Source organism: Aulostomus chinensis, chromosome 5, assembly GCF_037954235.1.
Source record: "Aulostomus chinensis isolate RoL2024-O1b breed Wild chromosome 5, RoL_Achi_v1.0, whole genome shotgun sequence".
NCBI lineage: Eukaryota > Metazoa > Chordata > Actinopteri > Syngnathiformes > Aulostomidae > Aulostomus > Aulostomus chinensis.
In genome coordinates, this window is record NC_141324.1 from 31,444,108 (window position 1) to 31,450,107 (window position 6,000).

Sequence of the window (6,000 nt, forward strand, 5' to 3'; positions counted from 1 at the left end):
CTGAGCACCTTGGTTCCTGAGTCCATTGGTTCCTGAGCACCTTGGTTCTTGAGTACCTTGGTTCCTGAGCACCTTGGTTCCTGAGTACATTGGTTCCTGAGCACCTTGGTTCCCGAGCTCCTTGGTTGCTGAGTACCTTGGTTCCAGAGCACTTTGGTTTCCGAGTACATTGGTTCCTGATCACATTGGTTCCTGAGTCCATTGGTTCCTGAGCACCTTGGTTCCTGAGCACCTTGGTTCCTGAGCACCTTGGTTCCTGAGCACCTTGGTTCTTGAGCACCTTGGTTCCTGAGCACCTTGGTTCTTGAGCACCTTGACTCCTGAGTGCCTTGGTTCCTGAGCACCTTGGCCAACTCATAATCACTGTTGAAATGTAACAACTTCAAACATGCTTCTGGTCCTGGTAGGTTGACATGACTTATTTATCGCTCTCAGCAGCTCTTTTTTTATTAATATATAATAGGGATGTATAAATGTTTTTTTCAAAAAACAAATACATCTCTTGTAATGTTGCATCGATAGATTGTAGACTCAACAGAGAACTGACAACAAGTCTATATTTCTACAGAGGTCTTGAGATCGACATCAACCCTCCAAATACATTTCTTATAATTGATCTTTTGTGCAGAATGAAGAAAGTTTCTAAATTCAGTCTGGAAAGAGTTGAACAGCTGACCTGGCAAATCTGGACCCAAGGACATGAAAGTCCCCATACAATAAAAAGACAACGACGTCCAGTTGGACTTTCAGTGGAGTTCTCTAGTTTTTCCTGGCATCCTTGTGGGAATTGATATTCATTATTGTTTCTTCCTCTGTAGTACAGAAACTACACTTCTTGTCTATTTCAACAAATTTAGATATGTACTTGTTAAGGGGATAAATGATGAGAATCATTCTGAATTGTAATTCTTTAATTTTGTTGGTGATTAAAGATTTATATCATCACCTTCTTCAAATAATTGCCTGAGTCATTTTTTGAAAATACTTTTTGCCTGAAACAACTCTTTATGTTGTGTTCTCTTGTGCAGTGAGCATGGTAACTGGTCGGCAGAGAAACAGGTAAGTAAGGAAGTAAAGATTTATTTATATAGCACCTTCCGTACATTAAATGCAGCTCAAAGTGCTTTACAAACAGGAAAAACAACAATGGGTACAACAGGAGATGTGTACGGGGGGGAAATAATAAAAGTCTAAGTACTAAGTATATTTGGTAGGACAGTGGCTACGGCAGATGAGGGTTAACACGTGTCGTTAGGAACCTAAAACATTCAGGTGTAGGTGTCGCCGCAGGTAGAATATGGCAGAAATGTCCCTGGTATTACCATCAACATCCTGCAAATGTCTAGGGTGTCTGGGTGGGGCTTGGTAGGGCCGTAGCCTGTATCCCCGGGGAGGGGCAGGAGAGGCTTGACAGAGAGCCTGCAGGCTCTTCTCACTGCCTCAGGGACGCTCGTCTGAGTTCTATGTAGAGGTTTACGTTAATCAAGTGCTACATCTTAGCTTTTTACCTCAAGAAGGTTCGACTGGACGAATGAACAACTGTTTATAGAATAAAGAAATAAGCAAAGCCAGGTCAGCCTGGCAGGCGCCTACGCTAGAATGATTAAACACATAGCATCTGTGGGAATTAAACTACCACAGTAGGCAACAGTAGGAAATTGATAAATATAAGATCTGAGGGCATTAAAATACAAAAGTAAGTAGCGTTTGGAGATGAAGTGCAGCAGTAACAGGAGGAGGGCAGTGAAAAAATACAAGTACATAGTAGCAGTGCATTCGCTGAAAGCTAGTCTGAAGAGATGAGTTTTTAGCTTTCTTTCTATATTGATATTCTCGACTCCTGATATCTCCAGGTAGGGTGTTCCATAGATTTGGGGCACAAGTTACAAAGGCTGCACTCCCGATTTTCTCCTGAGCATCACTGGGTGCCTCTAGCAGACCCGCAGTAGCTGATTGTAGTACTCTTTTGGGCACATAGCTTTTTAGGGAGTTGGTGATATATTCTGGTCATGCTCATTAAGAGCTTTGTATATAAGGAGAAGGACCTTAAAGTCTATTCTAAATGGAACTGGGAGCCAGTGCAGGGCAGCCAGGACTGGGGTCATGTGTTCTCTCTTCTTGGTTCTGGTTAATAATTGGGCGTCCAAGTTTTGGACGAGCTGAAGCCGTCCGGTAGTTCCTTTAGGCAGGCCAGTGAGGAGTGCGTTACAGTAGTCAAGTCGGCTTGACACAAAAGCGTGAATCAGCTTTTCAGCATCCTTTTGGTTTAAGAATGGTCTGACTCTTGCTATATTTCTAAGGTGGACAAATGATACTTTCATTACTTTGTTAATATGGGACTTAAAGCTTAATCAGAGTCTAGAATGACACCTAAACTTGTGGGGGGCTGGTGGGGGATGGTAGTGGGGATGGGGGGGGGGGGGGGGGGGGTCGGATGGAGGTAGTCCAGGACCTCAAAGCCAGGTGTCTGGGAGGTTTCCCCGAGGGGGATTGGAGGGTTGGGCGTGGGGGTGGTGGGGGATTGTGATGGGGGTGGGTGTCCGTGTAGGGCTGGCCAGGAAGGCGAGGGAAGCAAATTGCGAGAGAAATAGTGATGGTGATGAGGTAGCCTCAGCGAGGAGCGAGGAGTGTGTTGAGGACTTTGATGGTAGAAGAAGAATTTTAAATTCTGTTCTGAATCTGACAGGGAGCCATGCAGAGAAGCAGTCCAGGAGAGACCTGGTCTCTGCTACCAGTTCTAGTCAACACGTGGCAGCAGCGTTCTGGACCAGCTGGAGAGTCTTTAGGGACTTATTAGTCCAGCCTGGTAGGAGGGAGGTGCAGTGATCCAGCCTGGAAGTGACAAAAGCAGGGACTAGTTTTTCTGCATCTTCTTGAGCCAGGATGTGTCTGATCTTAGCGATGTTACGTAGATGGAAGAAGGCGTCCTGGAGATTTGTTGAATGTGGGAGTTAAAGGGTCCTGGTCAAAGAGAACTCCTGGGTTCCTTACGGTGGTGCTGGGGGCCAGGGTGGTGCCATCCAGGGTACCTGTCTCATCAGATCAGGTGGTCCTCAGGTGTTTGGGCCCAGCACAAGAACTTCAGTTTATCAGAGTTTAATAAAGGAAATGATGGTCCTCCATGTTTCCTGTCCTTCAGACAGGCCTCCAGTTCAGTCAGCTGGTTTGTTCCATGTGGATCATTGATGAGTTCAGCTGAGTGTCGTCTGCATAGCAGTGAACATTAATGGAGTGTTTCCTGATCATGTGACCCGAGGAAGCAGGTACAGGGTGAAGAGGACTGGTCCAAGCACAGACCCTTGTGGAACACCTGAACTGACTGGAGTGGTCTCAGAGGAACCATCGTTAACGAGTACCAACTGAGATGACCTAGTAAATATGACCTGAACCAGTTTAGTGTGGTTCCTTTAATACCAGTGACAGGTTCCAGTCTCTGTAGAAGGATATGGTGGTCAATGGTATCATAATCAGACCAGCACAGAGACCAGTCCCTCATCTGGTACCAGTAGGAGGTCACTGGTTAACTCTGACCAGATACCAGCGCCACATTGATCATATCTAAGAGGCAGGGGCTAAAGAGGGGAGAGAGTCTTGGAGCAGCTTAGTTGGGATGGGGTCTAGGAGACAGGTGGAGGTTTAGAGGAGGACATTATTGAACTGAGCTCATGAAGGCTGATGGGAGAAAAACTATCCAAGTGTGTGTCTGGTCCTCCAGCTGCCTCTAAGGTTCTGGGTTCTAGGGGCCATGTTGTCAGCTGATGGCAGCAGGAGAAGAAGTTTCTCTCTAATCAGGAGAATTTTGTCATTAAAGAAGTCCATGAACTCTTTGCTGCCCAGGGAAACAGGACTACTTGGTTCAGCAGAGCTGTGGCTTTCTGTCAGTCTGGATGAAGAGCCTTAACAGGACAAGAGGGAGAACATGGATGGATGGATGGATGGATGGATGGATGATGGATGGATGGATGATGAATGATGGATGGACGATGGATGGATGGATGATGGATGGATGGATGATGGATGGATGGATGGATGATGGATGGATGGATGGATGATGGATGGATGGATGGATGATGGATGGATGGATAATGGATGGATGGGTGGACGGATGGATGATGGATGGATGGATGATGATGGATGGATGGATGGATGATGGATTGATGGATGGATGATGGATAGATGGATGGATGATGGATGGATGGATGGATGATGGATGGATGGATGGATGATGGATGGCTGGGTCTGCAGACTGGCTTTGCTCCAAGGGAATTTATTCACCAAAAGAGGCAACGTTTCAATCCCAGACGATCGTCATCAGGCGAGGTTCTACACCTGCTCTACTAGGAGGGAGGTTCTCCACCTGCTCTGCTAGGAGGGAGGTTCTACACCTGCTCTACTAGGAGGGAGGTTCTCCACCTGCTCTGCTAGGAGGGAGGTTCTACACCTGCTCTACTAGGAGGGAGGTTCTACACCTGCTCTGCTAGGAGGGAGGTTCTACACCTGCTCTGCTAGGAGGGAGGTTCTACACCTGCTCTACTAGGAGGGAGGTTCTACACCTGCTCTACTAGGAGGGAGGTTCTACACTTGCTCAACTAGGAGGGAGGTTCTCCACCTGCTCTACCAGGAGGGAGGTTCTCCACCTGCTCTGCTAGGAGGGAGGTTCTCCACCTGCTCTGCTAGGAGGGAGGTTCTACACCTGCTCTACTAGGAGGGAGGTTCTACTCCTGCTCTGCTAGGAGGGAGGTTCTACTCCTGCTCTACTAGGAGGGAGGTTCTACTCCTGCTCTACTAGGAGGGAGGTTCTACACTTGCTCTACTAGGAGGGAGGTTCTACTCCTGCTCTGCTAGGAGGGAGGTTCTACACCTGCTCTACTAGGAGGGAGGTTCTACTCCTGCTCTACTAGGAGGGAGGTTCTACACCTGCTCTGCTAGGAGGGAGGTTCTACACCTGCTCTTCTAGGAGGGAGGTTCAACACCTGCTCTACTAGGAGGGAGGTTCTACTCCTGCTCTGCTAGGAGGGAGGTTCTACACTTGCTCTACTAGGAGGGAGGTTCTACACCTGCTCTACTAGGAGGGAGGTTCTCCACCTGCTCTACTAGGAGGGAGGTTCTACACCTGCTCTACCAGGAGGGAGGTTCTCCACCTGCTCTGCTAGGAGGGAGGTTCTACACCTGCTCTACTAGGACGGAGGCAGCAGGACTGATGGAGGGAGACATACTCCTGAAAGTAGTAGCACTGCTACTACTTTCAGGAGTATGAGGAGGATTCCAGCTGGACACACCAGCATCCTGAATCTGAGCAAGCTGATGCTAACACTTCCCATCCACTCCCATTCATTGTGCTAAGCTAACTATCCTGGCTCTCAGCTACCCAGGTCCGGGTCTCATCTTGTTGTCTGTCTCTTGGGATGATGGACAATGACAGACTGTCTTTAAAGTGGGCGTTTTCCTTCAAATGAAAGGTGTGAACGTCATCCAAGAGGGACCCTACTGAGCAACATCACTGGGGTTGGCGGCATATCGAGAGTCAACTTGGGGTCAAGAACATGAAATAGACTGAGAAGCTAGAAACAGGAGAGAAAGGAAGGTGAGGATCAGTGGCACCGTTGCTTCACAGCATGAGGATGGAACATTCAGTTGTGACCTGTATGGCGGTATTCGTTCTCTTTCACCAACAGGAGCGGCAGAGACACTCTGGGGGTTTCCATCAACATGTAGTTGGAACAAGAGAACTCGTTGTGGACCGGACCCAGGACCTGAAGAGCTGGATTACACGGAGCCACTAGATTGACGTGTTATCGGAAATGGTGACAAAAAAACGACAAAAACCCGGAACGTCAGGCCACAACTGTGAATCCAACCATCATCACTCAGCTGAGAGTTGATGAAGGCAATAATCAGGTCAATGACGTCACTTCCTCCAGCAGCCTGCCGCAGACGCACCAGCCCCTCCCTCTCTTTGCCCCTCCCTCTCTCTCCCCTCTCCCGCTCTTTCACTCTCTC